General features: G+C 41.8%; 2 protein-coding genes and 1 long non-coding RNA gene across 5 annotated transcripts in view; 2 read left to right on the forward strand and 1 right to left on the reverse strand.

The window, feature by feature from the left end:
* Positions 1 to 22577, forward strand: part of LOC144588101 (uncharacterized) — a 287228-nt gene that overhangs the window by 129425 nt on the left and 135226 nt on the right. The window lies entirely within an intron of this gene.
* Positions 2507 to 9676, reverse strand: LOC110082292 (uncharacterized). Its single transcript, XR_002301122.3, has 2 exons — positions 5000 to 9676; positions 2507 to 3640 (listed from the first exon to the last, which is right to left on the reverse strand). It is a non-coding gene; the product is annotated as an uncharacterized LOC110082292 (long non-coding RNA).
* FUT8 (fucosyltransferase 8) overlaps positions 9998 to 22577 on the forward strand; it is a 167719-nt gene continuing 155139 nt past the window's right edge. The window contains exon 1 of one of the 3 annotated variants that reach the window (XM_020799720.3): positions 9998 to 10269. The gene's annotated coding sequence lies outside the window, so the exon portion shown is untranslated. Of the gene's footprint in view, positions 10270 to 10409; positions 10603 to 11147; positions 11219 to 22577 lie in introns of those variants that run through there. The other 2 variants (XM_078390206.1, XM_078390209.1) reach the window with 2 other exon arrangements.

A 22577-nucleotide genomic window follows, 5' to 3' on the forward strand; every position in this document is an offset into this window, starting at 1 on the left:
TATTATTATTCCTTAAATCAGTACATATATGCCCAAATCTTTGGCACATTCGTATGCCATATGTTTACCATGGCAAACTCTTCCAGACTACTGCTGTGCCCAGGCTGCCATAAAAAATAACATGGAATGATACCTTCTGCTTGTTGTCTTAAAAAAGCAATGACTTTGATCAGGACACCAGAATAAGGAAGCTTACACTTTTTGTTTGTTTTAGTGTTTATCCTGCCTTTTCTGAACTAAAATGAAAGTAGCTTAGAACATAATTCATAATTCTTCCACTCTCTCAACACTTCTTTTAAGCAGCCAGAGGTACTATTTTGAGTTCAGCAGCAATGGAGAAAGAATTTCTTTCTTTCAGAAAAGTCTTCTTCATTGAAGGTCTCCAGATATTTAAATTAATAACTGGTTTCTTCGATGTGGATTAATTTTGTCTATGGCCTGCTGCACAGAAGCATATACAGTACTACTCGTGGTTTCTTTAGACTATCCTTTATTGTACAAAACAAAGGTAATGAAGAGTGACCAAGGAAGCTCAAAGCATAGCTTAAGCAGAGTTTTGTGGTTTGTTTCCAGGGTACAGCTAAACACGTCCAGTGAAACAGAAAATGGCAGGTCTTATTCCTTCCCCTGCAAAGATGTACAGCACTGAAAGTTTGACCAAGTTGCCACCTGATGGAGATGTCTCATCTAAGTCAGGTCCTCTCCTGAGGATGGACAGCAGGAGGAAAAGCTGCCACCACCACTACCATCACTATCACCATTATAATTATTGTTGCCACTGTCATTAACGTTATCATCATCATAATAATGTAAAAATTTGCTGCCTTTTCATGACAAGCAGAGTTTTATCCAAATAGAAGAGCATGGCTGAGGAAAGGGCCCATAACTAGAGATGGGGGTATTCATATACGAATATCCCTGCACAAGCGGAAATAATGAGAGTCTGGCCCATTGGGGCCAGAATGTCCACTCATGGTTTTGCTGCTGCTGCCAGCTCCACAGAGGCTTCCTATTGCGCTGTTCTCCACAATGGATTAGCTACTCTCCGCCCTAGCACAGAGGCTTGTCATCTGGCCTCCTGACAGGACTGGGTAATCGATTGCAGACAATGGCGCGATAGGAAGGTCTGACGAGCTCGCGTCAGTGGCAAAATCGTGAGTGGACATTCTGGCCCCAATGGACCAGAGCCTCATTATTTCCACTTGTGTGGGGATAGTCGTATAATACCCCCTTCTCTAATTATGGGCCCTTTCCTCAGCCATGCTCTTCTATTTGGATAAAAGCCTACTTGTCATGAAAAGGCAGCAGGTTTTTACATTATGATAATGATGATGATGATGTTAATGATAGTTATTTCCACCTGTGTGGGGATATTTGTATTTGAACACTTTCCACCCATAACCATTTCCTGTCCTGCCTAAACTCAAATGGACTTTCCCAAATGGACTTTTCATTTACAGCTACAAAAATACAAAGCAACTGGGACTTCACAGATTTCCCCTTCACGTAATTCTTCAGGGTCCTACTCTACTAGCATTCCATGTAATAATAATCATGTCCCGTCAAATAAATTCTGACTTATGAGAATGCTTTTTCAGGGTTTCCCAGGCAGAGAATACTCAGAAGTGGTTTAACATTCCCTTCCTATAGGGGTGCCCTGAGACTGTGCAGCTTGCCCAAGGCCACACAGGCTGGCTTTGGCAGGAGACAACAGTGGGGAATTAACTCTCAGCTTCTGACTCTGCAGCCAGATACCTAAACCATTGAGCTATTCAGCCACCTACTAGCATTTAAACACCATGTTAAAAGACAAAAACATGATTCTTTTCTAAGCATTTAATGCCATTTGATTTAATCAAGTTCTGCTATTTTGTGATGCTGCCTACTATACTGTGCTTGTTTATTTTTAATTGAATCATATTTGTAAACTTCTATTTTTATTTTGTTTTTATAACAGTTTGAAACAGTTTGAAAGCTGCTTTGTGGAACAGCCACCAGAAAATTATGTAAAATATGTTAAATAAATAATGAAATAAATATGTAATGGCTCATTCACTCATGAATAGACACAGAAATTCATACAAAGCAATTCCCTTAATAACTGCATTAGTTACATATCAGTAAATATTCTCTCAGAGCTGCTTTTGTTTGTTGACTGGTAAACTGGTTTCTCTGGAAAGATTCTCAAGATATTGAGAGCTAAAACCACCAGTGTTTCAATGGATGCTACAGACTTCCTAATAACTTGAAATGAGTTCCCCTAAGAATCTTAAAATGAGTCTCCCTAAAATCCCAACTATACCCACTTTTAACAGTGCATGATCATAGGAATTGGCTGGAATCTTCTGTTAAAATGGTACACGCTGAATGATTATGAGGAAGGGAAGGGAGAGGGAAGGAGTTGGAGACCAGTGTTGTCAGGTTTCTCAGCGGAAATCACAGATTATCAGCAGAGTATGTGGCGGTTCAGGCAGTCCAGTAATAATTCACACGCAGTCCAGCAGCATTTCTTTCAGCATAGTGTATTTACATCAATATATACAGCAGTCTGGCAGCATAGCAGGCAGATGTGATCTTCAAGCAGGTGAAGATATAACTAACTGTACAGCTCTACATATATACATACACACAACCAATCAGGTTACAGATTACATCATCCCATTACTTCATCTCTGGGTTTTATCAGCCTGGGTTACATCATCTCTGCTGAGTCACCCTGACTCAGTTTCAGCACACCTGACAGTTATGGCTTCTCATTATAACACTTCATTCTGGTCAGGCCTACAATTTTCCTTGACAAGTGTAAAGAACTGGGGGAAAAGAGAGAAGGCACTGAAGTGAGGATAGGACTCATGGGTTTTAAACTTAGATAAAGCTGGGCACATTTCCTCGTTATTATTATATATATTATAATGGATATTTTACATAGTGAAGTTGGAAATTTGATGGCATTTCATCTATGTACATTCCACTGAGAATATGAAGCATGAAAGTATGTACTTTCAAATTATACTATCAAATAACTTTATTTCTCAAAAGCAAACCCAGGCTCCTTGGCATGGATTTAGTAGCTAAATTCTTGCACTGAGAAAATAAATAGTAACTAAGAGTAGAAGCACTTCCCCTCAGGCTATAATATTTTACCACAGAACTTTTACTGTCATTGCAGGCAGAACACTTAGCGTCTGCCTACAGCTGAGATTACAGGTCTTTGTTTCCAGTTCATACAAATTTGCCAAGAGGTTTGGTTTTAAGTGTATATATACCAAGCCTCAGGCACAGCAACAGTGTTATTATTCTGGAGAATCTGAAGTCAAACCAGTGCTACATTAAGAAACAGCAGAAATGGCACGAGAAGCTGAGGGCAATAGCCTCTGAAAATGGCCTCCACGTAAAGGCAGCTTAATGTGCAGAAGTTGGTCCTTAATTTTTTGCTTCTGGGAAATCCAAGAGGCAAATTTGATGTTACGGCAAAATGATCCATGTGTTTTGACATGTGTTTTGGCCACGCTGAACAAGTAGAAAGTACACATAATGGCATGATTTCCTTGTTGAATCCTCCCCTTCACCACTCTCCTCCATCCAATTCTTTTTCTTGGCAGAACTTACTCTTAAGGTTGCATGCACACATGCTTAGAACCTAGAGGCAGATAGAGAAACACAGACACACGCTTAAGAAATGCTTTTGGACATCAATTATACATTTCACACTCACAGGAGGTAGCACTGGGTACCGGTTTAAAATGCTGGGCCAGGACTAAAGGGACTTGGTTTGAATTCCTACTTGGCTGTGAAGCTCACTGGGTGCCAGTGACTTACCCCACAGGATTGTTGTGAAGTTACACTAGGAAGAAGAGGGACGTGTATGCCACCATGAGCTTAGTGAAGGAAAGGTGGACTATAAATGCAATAAATAAAATTTCAGTACAATTCAGATCTAAAGAGGAAACTCATTCTGGTTTGTTTTCTGCTTTCCTTGTTGGCAATGATGAAAAAAATAATGGACAGCATTTTTGACAGAAACATATGAAATCTGTAGGCAAAGTAGTCTATTCTGGACAGATAAAATATGTAAGTATAATAGTCAACTCTGAAGGGTGAAACTTATGAAATAGACAAATAAGGAGACAGATTTTTCTTCAAGGAAATTTAACTTTTTTAATGTGCCCCATTTTCTTTGTGTCTTTTGTGTGCACCATGATACGTAGCATAAAGGCCTTTCAAGCTAACTGCCATGCAAAATTTCAGAAGGAGAGTTGCTAGGGCTAGAGAATTATGATGAACAAAATACAACATTTTAGGTTGTGGGGGCTGATTGCAACACCTCTGTTGTGTCTACCACTATTCTTCCTGAAACTGCCTCCGGGAAACAATGAACTTTGCCAGACATTTGCTTCCTTTTGTTTCAAACATGACAATGTGGGCAAGATTTTACCAAAATCTGAAATAGTGTCTATGGTCTACACATTACATGACATGCACATAAGTCACATAACATTCCCACACAATAACTCAGCCCCCCCCCCACACACACTATAAACTGTTATTCACTTTCTCAGTCTCTTTCACACACATACATTACTAATGATACTGGGACTATATCTGATTTGCTTCTGTACAAGCAACTAGAGAGTTTCCTTCATTGTTTCTAAGGCAGCAGGCTAGCTTAGGAATAACAGCTCAGAAAAGCTCATGTGACACACCTTCCCACCATTTCCCACCCAAAGTGAAAAATGTCCTTTTTAATTGTACACTTCATAGAAGTCTCGAAAATCCTTGAGAAGAAACAAAAGTCAAACAATTCATGTGCTGATGGAGAGGTGTGAGATTTGGAGGCAACATGAGCAAAGGCTGCAGATATTTGCTCGTGCTATTTCATTATGGAGATAACTTCAATTTGCCTAGAAGGCAACATTACCTCCAGGTAAATTACATTCCCTCAGTAAGAGCAAACATTGATCCAACTGAGCCTGGGCAGAGCAAGAGAAAGCAAACTTACGAGTTGTAGGTATAGGCTTGGCACACTCAAGTTCCCTTGCCTGAGCAATGCTGGTGCAGATGCGTTCTCATGTAAATGACCAGCTTGACGTCTCCCCTTTCTTCCCCAGTGACATTTAAGAACTCCAGAACACCTTTAAAAAATGACAAAGAAGAGAACCCATCTGGGACAATAAAAACAGCCATTTAATTTGGAAATAGGATTCCACTAAATTCAAAGGAGCGCCACTTTTGAGATGAGAGACAAGCTAGATGTGTGGTCAATACAATATAAAATACAAATGCAAAAATAGAAGATACCTTGAGATGCTTTTTGTTTTTGTCCCAGCCAATGATAACATATTGAGGTTTTTAAAAAAGTCAGATAATACAAGTAATCAGAATTAAGGACATGAATTCTGTAACCACACACACATTTTGGGGTTGATGGGACATCTTACTACTGTATTATTAAGATAAATCTGAATGTGGCTTGGAGTACAAAGGTAACTTGCAACCAATTATAATACTTTCTTTTGATTTTGTAATGAAGATTAACTGTGGGTAACAATAAAATACTTCTCTGTTATTTGAGAGATGCCCTTAATATTTAATTTTTTTAAAGTAACTAAAGCTACAATATATTCGCCAAGGCTTTCACGGCCGGGATCTAATGGTTGTTGTGGGTTTTTCGGGCTCTTTGGCCATATTCTGAAGGTTGTTCTTCCTAACGTTTCGTTTCATTCTGAAGATGCCGGCCACAGAGACTGGCGAAACATTAGGAAGAACAACCTTCAGAACACGGCCAAAGAGCCCGAAAAACCCACAACAACCAATAAAGCTACTTACTTTGCTCTCAGAGATTGTGACTGAATGTATCATCATTCTTATGGACTACCAGTCCTTTAACACTGCTTTACTGTTACAGTATTCCCTTCTCTTAAATGTCCTCTCTTTCTATATCCACTATGACTTCCCATACAGTGGGGTCTTGACTTGAGAACTTAATCCGTATTGGAAGGCGGTTCTCAAGTCAAAAAGTCTGTAAGTCAAATCTCCATTGACCTACAGTGCATTGAAAACCGATTAATCCCGTAACAGGCCGTTTTTGTTCCATTTTGATTTTTTTCCTGGTCTGTAAGTCAAATCTCAGTCTGCAAGTCAAACCTAAATTTTGCGGCCAGAGAAGTCTGTAACTCAAAAAGTCTGTAAGTCAAGCCGTCTGTAAGTCAAGGGTCCACTGTATTTGCAGAGAAAAAAGGGAAACAAATTCAAGCAAATAGTGCTACAACCTGTGTCTCTTTGTAGAATGTGCAATTACCTCCTGGCATTCACTAACATGAGGTGCATTGATGTCAACAAGATTAGATGGCTTTAAAGATGGAACAAACTATGAGTCATGATAGCTAAATGGACCTTCTGCACTCAGAAGCAATATACTTATGTGAAAGCTTAGAAAACGTAATGTTTGTGGGCCACAATTTCCAGAGTCCCCCAGCCAGCATGTGGAAATTGTAGGCAAAACCCCCACCCTATTCTCATGCTCTGCATAGCAGGTAATTCTAGAGCTGAACAACAGAAGGAAGACTGTGACATTAATTTTCACTGGCTGTTTGTCTTTAAGATGGCATGGTAATTCAGTGCACACTGAAAGGAGAGGCACAGACTCGTATGTTTACTCATGCATTTGCATAGTATTGTAAACCAATACTGAAAGTAATAAAATGACTTCTTTTCTTTTGATGTCTATTATGGAGAAATTTTAATTCATTTTGATGTCTTGTAAATTTTGCCCCACTTTGCATACCAAATAATTACATCAAGGTGATCTTCACCATATAGCAGGACCAGAACTGATATTTTAACATTAACAACCTTTGAATTATAACGAATTTGCCCCAGGAGGCAGCTGCTGTGAATAGCAGCCACAGCAGTTCTCCATACTTTGATAGTGGCTGGAATATCTCAGCCTTGAATCATACTAATTTATACAGCAATTTCAAAGAAGTTGCTTCTGGAACAGAGGGAATCAGAAGCTTATATTTACACTATGCATTTTCATAGAAATGCAGGATAACAGCCAGTGGACATACAGTGGAGATGTATAAGAGTGGTTCAATGGGCAAATTACTGTAATGGGCAAAATCTTGTTGTGTAATTTTGTGCTGGCGTAAACTGGATTGGATGCCTGGAAGTATGTAATTTAAACTAATGGGAATCTTATCCGCTCCCATTTTAGTTTCTGAGGCTTCCTGGGGCTCCCTTTTGCCCTAGGGAATCCTTTGGGAGCTTCGGGACAGTGTGTGTGTGCACTTTAAAAGCCAAAAATCAACACCAGATCACAGCAATTTTTTTTACTATTAAGGACTTCTGCCCCCATAATTCCAAGGCTTGCAAAGGGAGGGCAAAATGGAGCCCTAGGGAACCTTGCGATAAGAAACTTCTAATTAGTGTAAATTAAATGTTTTCCAGCACCCAATCTGGGTTACACCAGCACAAAGTTATGACAACAGGGTTTTGCCCAATATGTCCTGGCACCTATGAAGTGTAAATGTGACCTCACTTGTTCAAACACTGTAGTAGGAATGTTTTTTTTAAGTATGTAAGAAAGGGAGAACAGTCTGTCAGAGAACGCTCCAAGAGATTTTGATACAGATTCTGATTTTTTTTATTGGTACCCAGTTATGAAAGTATTTAATTAAATTTCCCCCGTTCATAAGATTGGCACACTCTCATTGGTCTAAAAAAGTTATGCTGCATAGGCCAAATCTGACACCATAATTATCCCACTCCCTTTCAGGTTCAGATGCTCTCTAGGGCTCCCCTTTGTTCCATCTTTGAGAGCCTTGGGATGGAAGGAAGAGCCTTTAATTGTCAAAAATTGGTGTTGGATTGCCCTGGCAGTCTCAATCCTAGCAGCGGTGGCCTGGTAGTAATGTTTCCCTATTAAAGGCTCCCCTGAGAAAGTCTTGTCTTGTGTAGTCAACAACCTAGCTTCATATATTGGTGGGAAGCACAATAGGGCTGAAGATCTTAAATTCTGGGCAGATACATATTGGAGGAAATGACCTTTTTAACATACAGGAAAACAATTCAAGCACATTAATATTTTAGGGGAAAAAACAGGAATAAAAATTCATTGCCAGTTAAAGCTCAAATGCCTGATGGAAGAGAAATGTTCTGACTTGTCTTCTAAATGAGACCAAGGTGGTTGTCAGAAGGATGTTCTGTGGCAGTGTATGCTACAAATGAAAAGAATCTGTCTGGAATCCTGTTCAGCATGAGCGATGCATAAAAGTCCTGTTAGCACAGTGATGTGGGATCTCTCACTTGCACAAGCAGTACCCTGATAGAAGCAGAGGTTCCAATTACAAAAGCTGATTCACATTTCTGCAAGGACCTTCTTAATATATTTTTTGCATGACCTCCAAAAAAGTCAAACCATTCTTGATATTATCATTGCACAAACTGTTTAACAGAACAGGATGATACCCTCCATTCCAAATGCAAGCAGGTCTTGGGAAGAAAATTTTGCACACACGGCTTATGTTTTCAGCTGGAGGAGGCTCATCCCTTCATTTTAGGCTGAGCAATCCTCCACCAAGGAACTGATCCTAAAGCCCTCGAACAGCCATTCTCAACCTCTTTTTGGCCACAACGAACCCTATGAGGTGGTGTGTAAAGACCTGTTTCCACTCTGCCCCTCTTCAGCCGTGCCAGGGTCCCCAAAGGGGCCATATGGCAGCCCATGAGAATGGCAGCCTTTGAGGCATCTATTTAGGAGAGATTCCTGAAGATCCTAAAGTCTCCAGTTAAGGTTTCCAAAAGTCAGCACAAGTGCAGGAAGCAAAACCAATGCACATTGCAGGTAAGAAGGCAGCAGAAAGGCGAGGTCACTTAGTCCTGCCAGGCCAACCAGCATGGCAAGTAGTTGCTAGTATTGGAGGGCACTGAAGCAATATTAATTGGTGGACTGCCCTTTGAGACTCTAAATGGTTATGGGTTCCCACCAGGGCAGAGCTGAATATTCTCAGATGAGAAAATGAGGAGAAAGGTGCAAGCTGGGTGGTGGTGGTGTCAGCTCCTATTGTTTCTGTTCGGAAGGGGAATCTTGAATTTTGGGGGGCAGCGACTCTTTATGGAGGGGGCAGCTTTTTTTTCCTTTTCTTTAAAAAACCCAACCAACTTGATTCACTATAAGGATTCCCTTCTTCGAAGTCTGTGCTGCCAAAAATTTCCAAAATGCAGACATGGCTAAAACACCGAGGTTGCTAATTGTTAACATTTCTGTTCCGCTATTGCACTAAACCACCCCCCCCGAAAAAAACCACAGAAGGGGACCAACATTAATAAAGTAATCAAATTCACGACCACAAACAAGTGGGACGACGAATCATTTAACTCAATAATGCAGTAAGCAGTTCCGAGGCCTAATAAAAGGAAACGACTTCCCTTCGTGATCTGAGCAATAGTTACAAGGGCCAAGGGAACGGACACCTCGTTCCTGCGTTGGAGGCGGTAACGATGGCCGGAGACAAGGGTGCTCCACCAGTACATACTTCCGATTCGATACGACTCCTGTACTACGGCTTCCGCGCCGTTCTCAATGGGCGCAACCACAGCCGTTCGGCTTCAAGCGTAACACCGAGAAGACGGGAATCGAGGTCGAGCTACGCATGCGTTCGGGCACCCCTCCTTCGTCGCTGACTGCCTGATTGTGAAGCTAACGTTCCGCCAGCATGGAGATTTCGCTGGAGTCGTCTCTGATTGGCTGCTTGCTAACCAGGATTGCGCGTCTATACCACGCCCCCTTTGGCTCTCCCTTTGAGGCGCGGGGGAGCCAATGCCAGCATTTCTCTTCAGCGAGCGCGCCCTCCTTTCATGTAGTTCCTCGGCTCGGATTACTTCCTCCACCCACCTACCCACCCCTCCTCCTCCCGGCTTTGGGGTGCGCGTGAGAGCGAGTTTGCGCGCGCCGTTTCTCTCCAACCTCTCTTCTCCCTTCCCTTCCTCCCTCCCTTCCCCCCGTTTCCTTTGGGCTCTGTCAGTGTCTCGCGCTCCTCCAGTCCGTTGGAGGCTCCGTTAAACGGCGGCGGGGTCCTATTTCCGTCTTTCCATCCCGTCTCCCCCCCCCCGCTTCCATCTCCTTGTCGTGCCGCCCCACCGTCAGACCGGGTACCTCCGAAAGCGGCCGGTGCTGAGAGAGCGGACGCGAGAGCAGACGGAGGTGACCGGCAACCAAGCCGAGCCTGCGGGCGGGCAGACAGGCGGGCAACCCTGGCACCGGTTCGGGTAAGGCGAGGCTATGTGGGGGGGGGGGCGTCTGAGGGGAACTTGAGAGGATGCTGCGGCCGCAGCTGAGCTGGGCGTTGGGGCTTCGCTCCTTTCCACCCCATCCTTCGTGACGGGCCTGGCGCCGCAGCAGCAGCAAGAGCGGTTCTTGGTGTGGGGGTGGGTGGGTGAGGGAGGTTCCGTGAAACGAAGGAGCGGAAGACCAGAGGACCTTCTGTCCCTGGGACTGACAGGCTTGGTGGGAATGACATTCTCAGGGAAAGAGAAGAGGATGTCCTCTCAGCCAGGGCCTCGACTCTCGGAAGGCGGCGAGGATGCCTCAGGCCGAAAGGGGTAGGTAGATAGGTAGGTGGCTGGCTCAGCTTGGGGCAGCGGCGTTGCTACGTGGGTGCTGGGAGGAAGAAAACGGCGGCGGCGGCGGCGGCACCAGCGACAACAGCCGGAGCGAGGCTGGTGCAAAGAGGAGGGAAAACGTGCGCAAACCAGAGCACCGAGCGTCGTCGCGCAGAGAACCGCTGCTCTTGGGTAAATGCAGCAAAGAGCAGTCGGATGTCGGCGTGCGGCAGTGGGGAGAGGTGGGGTTTGCAATCTAGGCAATAAACGGGAGTGTGTAGGGAGATCGGGCGTGGAGAAGGCGGGCGTTAATAATTGCGTCGGCAGATTTCGTACCCCTACTTTCGTACACCTCCCACGTTTTTAGAAGCGGTGGCTTTAAACTTTACTTTTTTCTGGGTACACACTGTAGCTAGTCAGTGCTGTATGTACTTTTGGTGCGGACGGAATGGTATGGTAAACAGATGCTAGATGCTCTTTACTGAATCGTAAAGAAAACATGCTAGGTGGTAACCATTTCTTTCTCTTTCATTGGGTTAGTTCGGTTGGTCATCCACTCTACAGACAGTTTGTGCTTGGCTTAATTGTTGTTTAACAGACAACATGCTACCTAAAAGTAAGGTGGGGTTTTTGTGGCTTATGTAATTGGTAATGTCCTTGGATATCTTCTTAATGTTTAGTTGCTTGGAAGTAGGTTGGGTTGTTTTGTTAGGGTGTGTTAAAACAGTGTTGAATAGAGAAAGTCTTGATTATATTGCTGCTTTTAAATACTTCTCAAAGTTCAAGAATAATCCCTGTGGGGGAAAATTCAGAAGACATGAAAAAATAGATAGAGGATTGTTAAAACTTCTGAAGATCATAACCACAATTTCTTTCTTTATTTTCCGTTCTGGTAGCCTCTTGATATATTGTCAGTTGTTTCACAAAGAGATGCTATCATTGAGCTTCCCTAATTTGTTTTAGGCCTCAAGTTGGCAAATATTTACACATATTCTAAACTTGAGTTTGATAGTTTAACTTTTGGGAGTGGCCCTTTTAAGGAGGTTATTGGTACCAGTAAAACATAAGGAGGTGTGCTTGACCATCAGATACTAGTATTTCAAAGTGCTTCTGTGTTTGAAAATATGTTAGCTTCCAAAAAGCTTGACCAGTACCAAATACCTTATAGAAAATTGTCTCATATGTCAAACTTTAATATGTATTCTGGTGACACATATAAATACTGTTCAAAATTATGGAATTTCAAAAATTATTCACAAAATCTGAATAATGCACTAACATGGTAGTTAGAAGGAAAAGCTACTTTTTAGTGCAGTGACATGTATACCTGCTCAGAAGGTAATTCTGTTCAATGAGACTGACAATCGGGTAAATATGTACAGTACAGTAAGATAAGACAATGTGTATATAAAGACATAACTTGCTGGAAAAAAACAGTAATGCCAGTAAATGTTGGAAGTAAGTAGATAAAGAGGAAGATTGAATAAGAGATGGATTTACTCCATAAGGAAAGCCATCAACTTAAGTCCGGAAGAACTGACTAGCATGCTTAATGACAAGACCTTTTGGTGGTCATTAATATACTGTAGAAGATTACAATAAATTGGAAGTGAGTTAATGGCACATAACAGGAAACTAATGGCCATAGCTTTGGAGTTTACTTTTGGAGGGCTTTAATGCCTAATTGAAGATACTTGTTTGTTATACATGCTTATAAGATAATTATTTAAAATGGCTGTGTGGTAAGATAGAGATTTGTCAAATCAAAACTTTACTTTAATAATGTAGATTAATGGAGATCAGGGCTCCTCAGACTTGATAAAAACAGAAAGACTCAATTTTAATTTTCTTAGACACTTGGAAATGGTGAAGGGAAATACAGGATGCATGGGCAAGAGGCTATTGTTAATTTGGCACAACAGCCAATGTTTATGTAATAACATTTTGGGTATAGTAAGTTGTTCAGAGTATTCCTTGATTTTTTAAAATTTAGTGTCATTTTAGGCTGTTATTGCTTTAAGACTATAGGTTAGCAGGTCAATGTAGTTATGATAGAACCGAGTAGATATTTCTTTACTCTGAGATTCGCATGTTTACAGTTAAAACAAACATGTAAGGAGTGTTTGCACTTTTCTAAATAGAATAGGTTCCTCTATTTTATAGATATGGACAGTATAAATAACATCCTTTTAAAAAGTATTTGTTGTCATTTCTGGATAGTGGTAACGTGTAATTGGAAGGTTTGAATTATTTATATCTGTAGCTGGTATAGCTGTGTATTTAGAATGAAAAAAGTAATCACAATTTTAAGTTGGTCTGGAGAGGGAGCTAGTGCCAAAGCAAAACAAAACTTATGCTAGAACCTTGCAGATTTTACAGATTGTTTCCAATTTGATTTTGGTTTGGTCACATTATAGATATAAAGATATTTGAGGGGAAATGCTATTTATGTTGTACTGTTTTTAAAGTACACATGAAACAAAATATGTTCCTATGTCATGTTACATTAACAGTATGTGTTTGGGATTATATCTATAGTCAGTTGTAAATCATTGTAATTTACTGTTGTAAATTTTTAATTTTTAATATGTTTTGGATCATGATTGTCCATTTCAGTTTAAAATTCTCAGTTTGAAGATATTTTTGAGCAGTTTTTGCAGCTTGATCTACAATTTGTCAACATTATGGTACTTGGGTTTAAGCCTGTGGTTCCTAACCTTGTGTACCCAGAAGTTATTGGACTAAAACTCCCAGAAGGCGCTGCCAATAGTTGTGCTGGCCAAGATTTCTTGGAGTTGTAGTCCAAGAACATCTGGGTACCCAAGGTTGGGAACCACTAGTTTAAGCTGATTTAGCTTACACACACTTATTTAGCAGTAACATTTTCCAGTGCTGTGGGACTTATGAACAGGCAAACATAAGGTTGTTCTGTTGGAGTCATTGACCTCAGTGGAACAAATCTACTTGCTGATTAGTTTTATAGCATGGTAATTTCTTACCTTCAGGCTACAAACTTGTGTACTTATATATTTGAAAGTAACTCCCAATGGACATGAATGAAATTTGCTTCTGAGGAACATATGTGCATGTACCTTTGAAGCCTCATGAAGAAAACAGAAACTTTGAGCAGAGGATAAAATCTAGATCTCAGTATAAACTAGTCCTCCTTTTTGTTTGATCAATTTCCTCAAAGTAGCTTCTTTGTTTTGTGATGGGCCCTCCTTCAGCTGCCAACACAGTGACTTCATATAATAGTGGAAATTACTTTCTTGCTGTATACAGTTTTTTTCCCAAGACTCAAGACATTGCATTTTGCATGGTGCCATACAACAGTGCTCTGTTTCTTACTGCTGTTCTCAATGTTGTTTTAAGTTATATTTTTGCTTACAGATGGGGTAATAAAAATGGAGTTGACAGATATTCTAAAGCTAGTAGCCACAACTACTGCCGACACATCTTGCATTCACGGGCGCCCATCAAGCCCCATGTCTGGTATTTAATATTATTGAGAAATAATATCTTGAAACCTCAACATGTGTTTTGAATGAAAGTACTGTACATTGTTCATTGTGGGAGTTGGTATTCTCCCCTTTCAGTCATTTTTCAGGCTGAACATGGTCAAAATTTTGCACTGTATAGTCCTCAACTACATAACTTTGAAATAATAAACAACACATTTCTAAAATACAATATTATGGCTGCAATCCTATATTATTGTATTTTAAATGCTGTAAGCCGCGCAGAGACCTTCGGGTAGTGTGGGCGGCATATAAGTTAAATAAATAAATAAATATTTCATTATCTGACAGTAACTCCTGTGAGGCACACTTCTGAGTGGACGTCTGTGGTTGGTATTACATTGCAGGTAATCCAACCTTAGTATAGTGATACCTCAACTTATGAATGCCCCTACATAAGAACATTTTGACTTACAAACAGCTCCATTTGCAAAATTTTGCCTTGACTTGCGAACGGAGCTTCGACTTACGAACAAAAATGCGAGGAAAGCGGGAAACGAACTTTGGACTGCCTGATACTGTAATTTTAAAATGTAAAAATTGGTTTAAAGGGTGCTTGGTTTGGTTTAAAGCTGCTTGGTTTAAAATGTGTTTTGTTTCAAAGGTGTTTGCTCCCTCCCTCTCTCCTTTCCTGCCCTTTTGCCCTAAGTTATCTTGGGTTAAAAAAATATTCTTCCCCTTCAATTTACAAATGGTGCCTCTACATAAGAACAACAATCAACAAAAAAACAGCCAGAACGGATTGATCGGTTTTCAGTGCATTCCTATGGGAAATGCTGATTCGACTTACAAATGTTTCAATTTAAGAACATCTTCTGGGACGGATTAAGTTCCTAAATCGAGACACCACTGTACTTCTTTGGGTGTGTTTCTGCCACTAAGACAATTAGTCTATACTTTGATCTGATTTTCACCTTGTGGTCTGCAGACACCTGGGGGCCACGATGTCCTCTCAAGCGATCTGCAAAGGCTTGAAGAAATGTTATAATCTTTTGCATTTAAAATAGAAAGAAAGAAAGAAAGAAAGAAAAGGAAACATAGAATAAAACCTTAATTTGCCTTACTTGTTTGTGTAAAACTTTGTATGGAATCATTCCAATAAAAATATTATTATAAAGTTTGAGTGTATTAACAGATTAACTTATTTCTCCCTTCTCTCCAAATTTGAAGGCCCTTCATGAGAAACTTTAAATAAATATTTGATGCACTTTAGGGCTTTAAATCTTCTGTTAAGGCTTGGTGGACTGCAGCAACAAAAGATATTTAAAGGGGGTCCATGGTAAAGAAAAGGTTGAGGATTGTGCTCTATACAAGAAACTTAAAGCGGGAGTAGGAACTGTCAGACTTGTGGGTTTCAACTAGTTGGACAAGATTTTCCCCTTTACAATTGTGATGTCAGTTTTAGATAGGCTGAAATTCTTCTGCACAACTTTATGCTGCACAGTTAGAATGACAGCATCATCTGGTGACTGGGCCATTTAATTTAAATAAACAAAACACTTCTTATCTGTCCCGCTTTAGATCTTTAGACTCTCTAAGGGCTCCCTTTTGACCTGGGAAAGCCTTTGAGAGTCTCAAGACAGGGCTTTAATATTGCTTGCAACCTCAATCCTGGTGGTGGCAATTTGGTGGCAGTTTATGGCTATTAAAAGCACAACAAACTCAAAAAGCATATAAGTTTTTATTGCAATGGGACACTCAAGATGAGGAGGTTAAGGAAACAATGGTAAAATGGTCAAAAAATTTGGGATATAGTATTGAACTTGAGAAATGGCAACAAATGTGGACTAAAAATCTTAAATTAACATTAGCAACATCATATAAGGAAAATTTGTATAAAATGTTTTATAGATGGCATCTCCATACTGCAAAGAAATACTGGGTCAAACTGTATACATGGATCAAACAAATGACTAAACAAGAAATACAATTTAAGCCAGAAACTTTTTTATTGGGACTAATACCAAATAATATAAATAAGCAAAGTTATTACTTAATATCACATGTCCTTACAGCTGCTAGATTAGCATGGGCACAAGTATGGAAGGAGGGAGACCCACCAAAAGACGAAGTCATTATCAAAAAAATATTAGAGTGCGCTGAAATGGATAGACTTACAAAGAGACTAAAAGGGCAAGAAAAGTCAACTTACTATGAAAGCTGGAATATGTTCTACGAATGGTGGAAAGCAAAAACTTTGTAATAAATAGAAAATGACCAAAAGGAATAATGAGGAGAAGACACTGCTGAAAGAAATGTGTTATTATACAAAAGGCTTGTAGGCTAAGCTCTACAGTATGTATCGTTTGTAGATAAAGATTTAGGCATATGTGTGTATATATATGTCTATGTTTGGATATGTGTATATAAAGTAAAAAATAAAAAAAATGAAAAAAAAAAAAAAGCACGAACCATCCGGAGGATGAAAGGCTTCTCTAGGGCAGAAGGGAGCCTTAGGAAGCCTCAGGACCTAAAACAGGTGTAGAGGAATAGGAAGCTTTCAGTTAATTTAAATAGAATAACCTAGTGGCTGGATGATGTCTTCCTTGTGTAGCATAAAGTTATGAAACAAACCATTGTTTGGTTCTTGTCTGGAAGAAGTCAAAGCAGGATGAATGGTATATTGCATATCTATATCTTAAGGATAAGCATTTAAATTGTCATTCTTTTGACTGGCTTCTAGGCAAGTGCTTTGTTGTGTTTTCTTATGCAGTATGCATCTTTTGTATGACCCTACAATGGATTACATACTAGAGTGAGATGTTATGCAGTATAGTAAAATTTGTTCTTGTTTTTTAGTCGTTAAGTCACGTCCGACTCTTTGTGACCTCATGGACCAGAGCACACCAGGCCGTTCTGTCTTCCACTGCCTCCCGGAGTTTGGTCAGATTCATGTTGGTAGCTTCAATGACACTGTCCAACCATCTTGTCCTGTGTTGTCCCCTTCTCCTCTTGCCTTCACTCTTTCCCAATATCAGGGTCTTTTCCAGGGAGATTTCTCATGAGAGGGTCAAAGTACTGGAGCCTCAGCTTCAGGATCTGTCCTTCCAGTGAGCACTCAGGGTTGATTTCAATAGTAAAATACTGAAATACAATTTCCTGTTGGTGGAGATGTCACAGAAAAGGTATAGATTACCAGAGGATAGATTAGATTTTATTTTCAGCCTACTTTCCTAATCCCATTTCTCCTTCAGTCCCATTCCCTAGTCACTCATTCGGCTGGGATCCAAGAACTCCAAAACACAGCATTTTGCTATGGCTTTCTAATGTGTCTCCAAAAAGAGAAGTCCTGCCAGCCTACTTGTCTTAAAATGTTCTGTGTTTTTTGGACCCTAAGGTTTCTGCTCAAATAAAAGAGTCTATTTCTGATGTATATGTTAAGCATGAGAGGTGCTGCATGTATACCAGAAATTATTAGGGACATAACATTAGCTCAACTATGATACTGGAATGGCATATAGGCCTGTCTCTTACTCAGAAACATAAATCAGTGTTCAGATGTATGTTTCCACACTAGGTGGAAGTCTGTTCTTCTGCCTAGGTATGCCTAGGTATGCAGATGTCTGTGCTTTATCTGTGGATGAGAAAAATATGAATCAAGGATGGGGGAAGACGTGTAATATTAGGGCAGGACTTTGGTGCCCTTTGTACAGGTGGAAACCTTTCGCCCAATTAATGATAATTAGAAGTATTTAGAAACCATATTTGAGATTTTTAGTTACAATAGCCATGTGGTGATTGTACCCATGTGTATATGTATTTATAATTAAGAATACCAAGTTTTTAGACATAGATAGAGTGCTAGTGTAATTGACAGTTAATTTTTTGAATTTTGATTGGTTGACATGATTGGAAGGTAATGAGGAGGACTCATTTTTTATACTGAGGTGCCTCAACTTACAACCATAATCCGTTCCAGAAGATGGACGTAACTCGAAATGGTCGTAAGTCGAAGCACCATTTCCCATAGGAAAGCATTGAAATGCAATTAATCTGTTCCGGCCGAAGAAAAAAAATCACAACAACTGCAAGACTCATTGGAATCGCGATTAATCCCTTCCGGCTGAAGGGGGAAAAAAAAGAAAAAAGCAATCAAACTTGCAAGACCCATAGGAAAGGCACAGAAGACAAATGGAGCAGATCAGAAATGCACAGAGAACAAAGGGGGCAGGTCAGAAATGCAAAGAAAACGAGGGAAAAAGCAAGGGAAGCATGCAGGACCCATCGGAAATGGGGAAAACCCCCTGAAAAGCAACCAAACCCCCAAGACCCATCAGAAATGGGAAAAAACCCAAACAAACAACCCCCCCAAGACCCATCACAGCACAGAAAGATAATCCCCCCAGCTCAAAACCATGCTGCAAAAGCACCCAGAACAGTTTTTTAAAAGCAGAAAACAGCACCTTACCTTACCAGGCAGCCCAAAGCCTCCCTACAAACACATACACATGCTCTCAGAAGCAGAAGGAGGCAGTCCCAAGCCTCCTCCTATGCACACTCCCTAACTGTTGCGGCAAAAGACTTACAAAGAAGCAACCTTGTCGCCACCTACAGTTAGGTAAAGGTAAAGGTTCCCCTTGACAATTTTTGTCCAGTCGTGTCCGACTCTAGGGGGCGGCGCTCATCCTGCTCTTCAAGCCATAGAGCCAGCGTTTGTCCGAAGACAATCTTTCCGTGGTCACATGGCCAGTGTGATTTAGACACGGAACGCTGTTTACCTTCCCACCGAGATGGTACCTATTTATCTACTCGCATTTGCATGCTTTCAAACTGCTAGGTTGGCGGGAGCTGGGACAAGCAACGGGCGCTCACTCCGTCGTGTGGATTCGATCTTACGACTGCTTGGTCTTCTGACCCTGCAGCACAGGCTTCTGCGGTTTAGCCCACAGCGCCACCACATCCTACAGTTGTGTGTGTGTTTAGTCGTTTAGTCATGTCCGACTCTTCGTGACCCCATGGACCAGAGCACGCCAGGCCCTCCTGTCTTCTACTGCCTCCCGGAGTTGTGTCAGGTTCATGTTGGTTGCTTCGCAGACACTGTCCAGCCATCTCATCCTTGGTCGTCCCCTTCTCCTCTTGCCATCACACCTTCCTAACATCAAGGTTTTTTCCAAGGACTCTTTTCTTCTCATAAGATGGCCAAAGTACTGGAGCCTCAGCTTCAGGATCTGTCCTTCAAGTGAGCATTCAGGGTTGATTCCCTTTAGAACTGATAGGTTTGTTCTCCTTGCAGTCCAGGGGATTCTCAAGAGCCTCCTCCAGCACCACAATTCAAAGGCATCAATTCTTCGGCGGTCTGCTTTCTTTATGGTCCAGCTCTCACTTCCATACATCACGACAGGAAAAACCATAGCTTTGACTATTCGGACTTTTGTTGGCAAGGTGATGTCTCTGCTTTTCAAGATGCTGTCAAGATTTGTCATCGCTTTCCTCCCAAGAAGAAGGCGCCTTTTAATTTCAGGGCTGCTGTCTCCATCTGAAGTAATCATGGAGCCCAGGAAGATAAAATTTGACACTGCCTCCATATCTTCCCCTTCTATTTCCCAGGAGGTGATGGGACCAGTGGCCATGATCTTAGTTTTTTTGATGTTGAGTTTCAGACCGTTTTTTGCACTCTCCTCTTTCACTCTCATTACAAGGTTCTTTAATTCCTCCTCACTTTCTGCCATCAGAGTGGTATCATCTGCATATCGGAGGTTGTTGATATTTCTTCCGGCAATCTTAATTCCGGCTTGGGTTTCTTCCAGTCCAGCCTTCCGCATGATGTATTCTGCATATAAGTTAAATAAGCTGGGGGACAATATACAGCCTTGCCGTACTCCTTTCCCAATTTTGAACCACTCAGTTGTTCCATGACCAGTTCTAACTGTTGCTTCCTGTCCCACATATAGGTTTCTCAGGAGACAGATAAAGTGGTCAGGCACTCCCATTAGCAATTTAAATTTCCCACCTTTTTCCCCTGCATTTTTCTGTTCGTATATGAAAGCTCTGGTCGTAAGTAGAAGCAAAATTTTGCAGCTAGAGCTGGTCATAAGTTGGGACATCTGTAAGTCGAGGCACCACTGTAGTAGAGTTGGTGAGAATAGGGAGAGAAAAACCCGATCAATTTTAAAACAAAGTAATTTGTACTAGAATTCATTTTAAAAAATCATGAGAGACTAGAGGTATGTGTCAGAAAGTTAGAGAGTTTGTAAAGAACTAATTTTGATCTTGAATCATGGAAATAATACTTTTACATTTTAGTGTTGTTTTGACTTTTATCAGTCATATCTTAGAAACCTACTTTTTCCTTTTTACCAAATATCTGTGGTCTGCCAGTAAAATCCTTGGGTCATTTTGAGAAGAAAGGTGGAATAAAAATATTTAAAATAAATAGTAAATAAAATTCCCTTTTGTTTTTTTAAATCAAATTCTCCTCATTATTTATGTGTAACTCAGAATTAGGAGAAGTCAAGCAGACAAGAAACAGACAATAGTATACTCAGTCTCATGAATTTACATGCTATCAGAAGGATAATTTAAAAAAACCCACAACCCTCTAACTAAATATCATCATCTTCATCATATGCGCTGATATTTAAAGATATTAAGTTTTTGGTTAACATTTGTTTCTGTTATATAATACCAGTCAATGTTTTTATAATTTTGATTGACCGTGCCTTGTGTTTTTTAATAATGACGACGACATCTATAATAATACCACAAAAAATTGGACTGTGGATTACTGCAAATGCAACAAGTAGCAGAGGAGAAAGAAGAAGCCTAAATGATTATATTAGTACAAGCAGAGAAAAATTACTTAAGGCAGTGAAAATGGAGAATATTTTGAAAGCAACAGAAACACAGGCTCAATATAAGAAACAACAATTTGAAAATAAATCAGACAACTGGAAAAATAAACCACTACATGGACAACAGCTAAGAAATATTGATGGGAAAGCATGATCATAATTCAACATGGGTATGGCTAAAACTCAGGACCCTTAAGAAAGAAACCAAAGGTGGTGGTGGTGGTGGTGGTGGTGGTGGTGATGATGATGATGATGATGATGATGATGATGATGATGATGATGATAATAATAATAATAATAATAATAATAATAATAATAATAATAATAATAATAATAATAATAATAATAATAATAATAATACCAGGCACTACCTTGGTACTTTGGGTTTGGGATGTGTGCTTCTTTCAGGTTAATGCCTTCCCTGATGGCACTAAGTACAGTGGTGCCTCGTATAACGAGTGCCCCGTTTAACGACAAATTCGCATAGCGATGGCATTTTTGCCATCGCTTTTGCGATCGCATTACAAAGTACCTATGAGGAAAAATCGCTTTGCGATGTTTTCCCCATAGGCACCATTTCCCCCCAGCTGAGTGGCGGGAGCCTCCGCAGGAGCGCTCCCGCCGCTCAGCTGGGGGAAAATGCCTGCGGTAGCCTCAGAAGGACCCTTCGGAAGGGTCCTTCTGAGGCTACCGAAGGGATTCCCCTTCGGAGGGGGTATTTTCCCCGAGCTGAGCCCCGCCGCTCAGCTGGGGAAAAATGCCGGTGGTAGCCTTGGAAGGACCCTTCCGAAGGGTCCTTCCGAGCATCCGGATCCCCGCACCCTCCCACCCTACCCCCGCGGCTTGGATCTGACCCGCGGCGGCTACCTCAGCCATGGCCGGACTCCCTAGAGTCCGGCCATGGCTGGAGTAGCCGCCGTGGCTCGGATCCAATCGGGGACTGAGGGGGGGAAGAAGGGAGGGAGAGCAAGCCCCCTCCGCTCTCCCTTCCCGGGATCGGGGACTGGGGTGGGGGGAAGAAGGGAGGGAGAGCAAGCCCTGGCTGCTCTCCCTTCCCGGGATCGGGGACTGGGGTGGGGGGGGAGAAGGGAGGGCGAGTGAGCCCGCGCCGCGCTCCCTCCCTGGGATCAGGGACTGAGGTGGTGGGAATCCCGGAGGAGAGGCAAGCCCCGGCTGTGCTCCCCTCCAGGCATCGGTGACTGGGGTGGGTGGGAGCCCGGAGGAGAGGCAAGCCCCAGGAGGCAGGAGTCCATCCGGTCTTTTTCCCCCACCATCGGGTGCAGCTGTCAGAGAAGACTCCCAGTGGGGAGTGGGAGATCGGATCAGCTCCTGCCTTCTCCCCCACCACCCGGCTGCTCTCAAAGGGCTGTCCCGATGGTGCTTGCAGCAGCGGAGGAGGTGCCTGGTGGGGGAGAAGGCAGGAGCCGATCTGACCTTTTTCCCCCACTGGGCACCTCCTCCGCTGCTGCAAGCACCATCGGAACAGCCCTTTGGGAGAAGCCGGGTGGTGGGGAACGAAGGCAGGAACCGATCCGATCTCCCCCCCCCCCCCACCGGGAGGCTTCTCTCAAAGCGCTGCGCCCGATGGTGGGGGAGAAAACCGGATAATCCGTTCCTATTGGAACGGATTATCCGGTTTTCAATGCATCTCTATGGGAAAACGCGT

Source organism: Pogona vitticeps, chromosome 1, assembly GCF_051106095.1.
Source record: "Pogona vitticeps strain Pit_001003342236 chromosome 1, PviZW2.1, whole genome shotgun sequence".
NCBI lineage: Eukaryota > Metazoa > Chordata > Lepidosauria > Squamata > Agamidae > Pogona > Pogona vitticeps.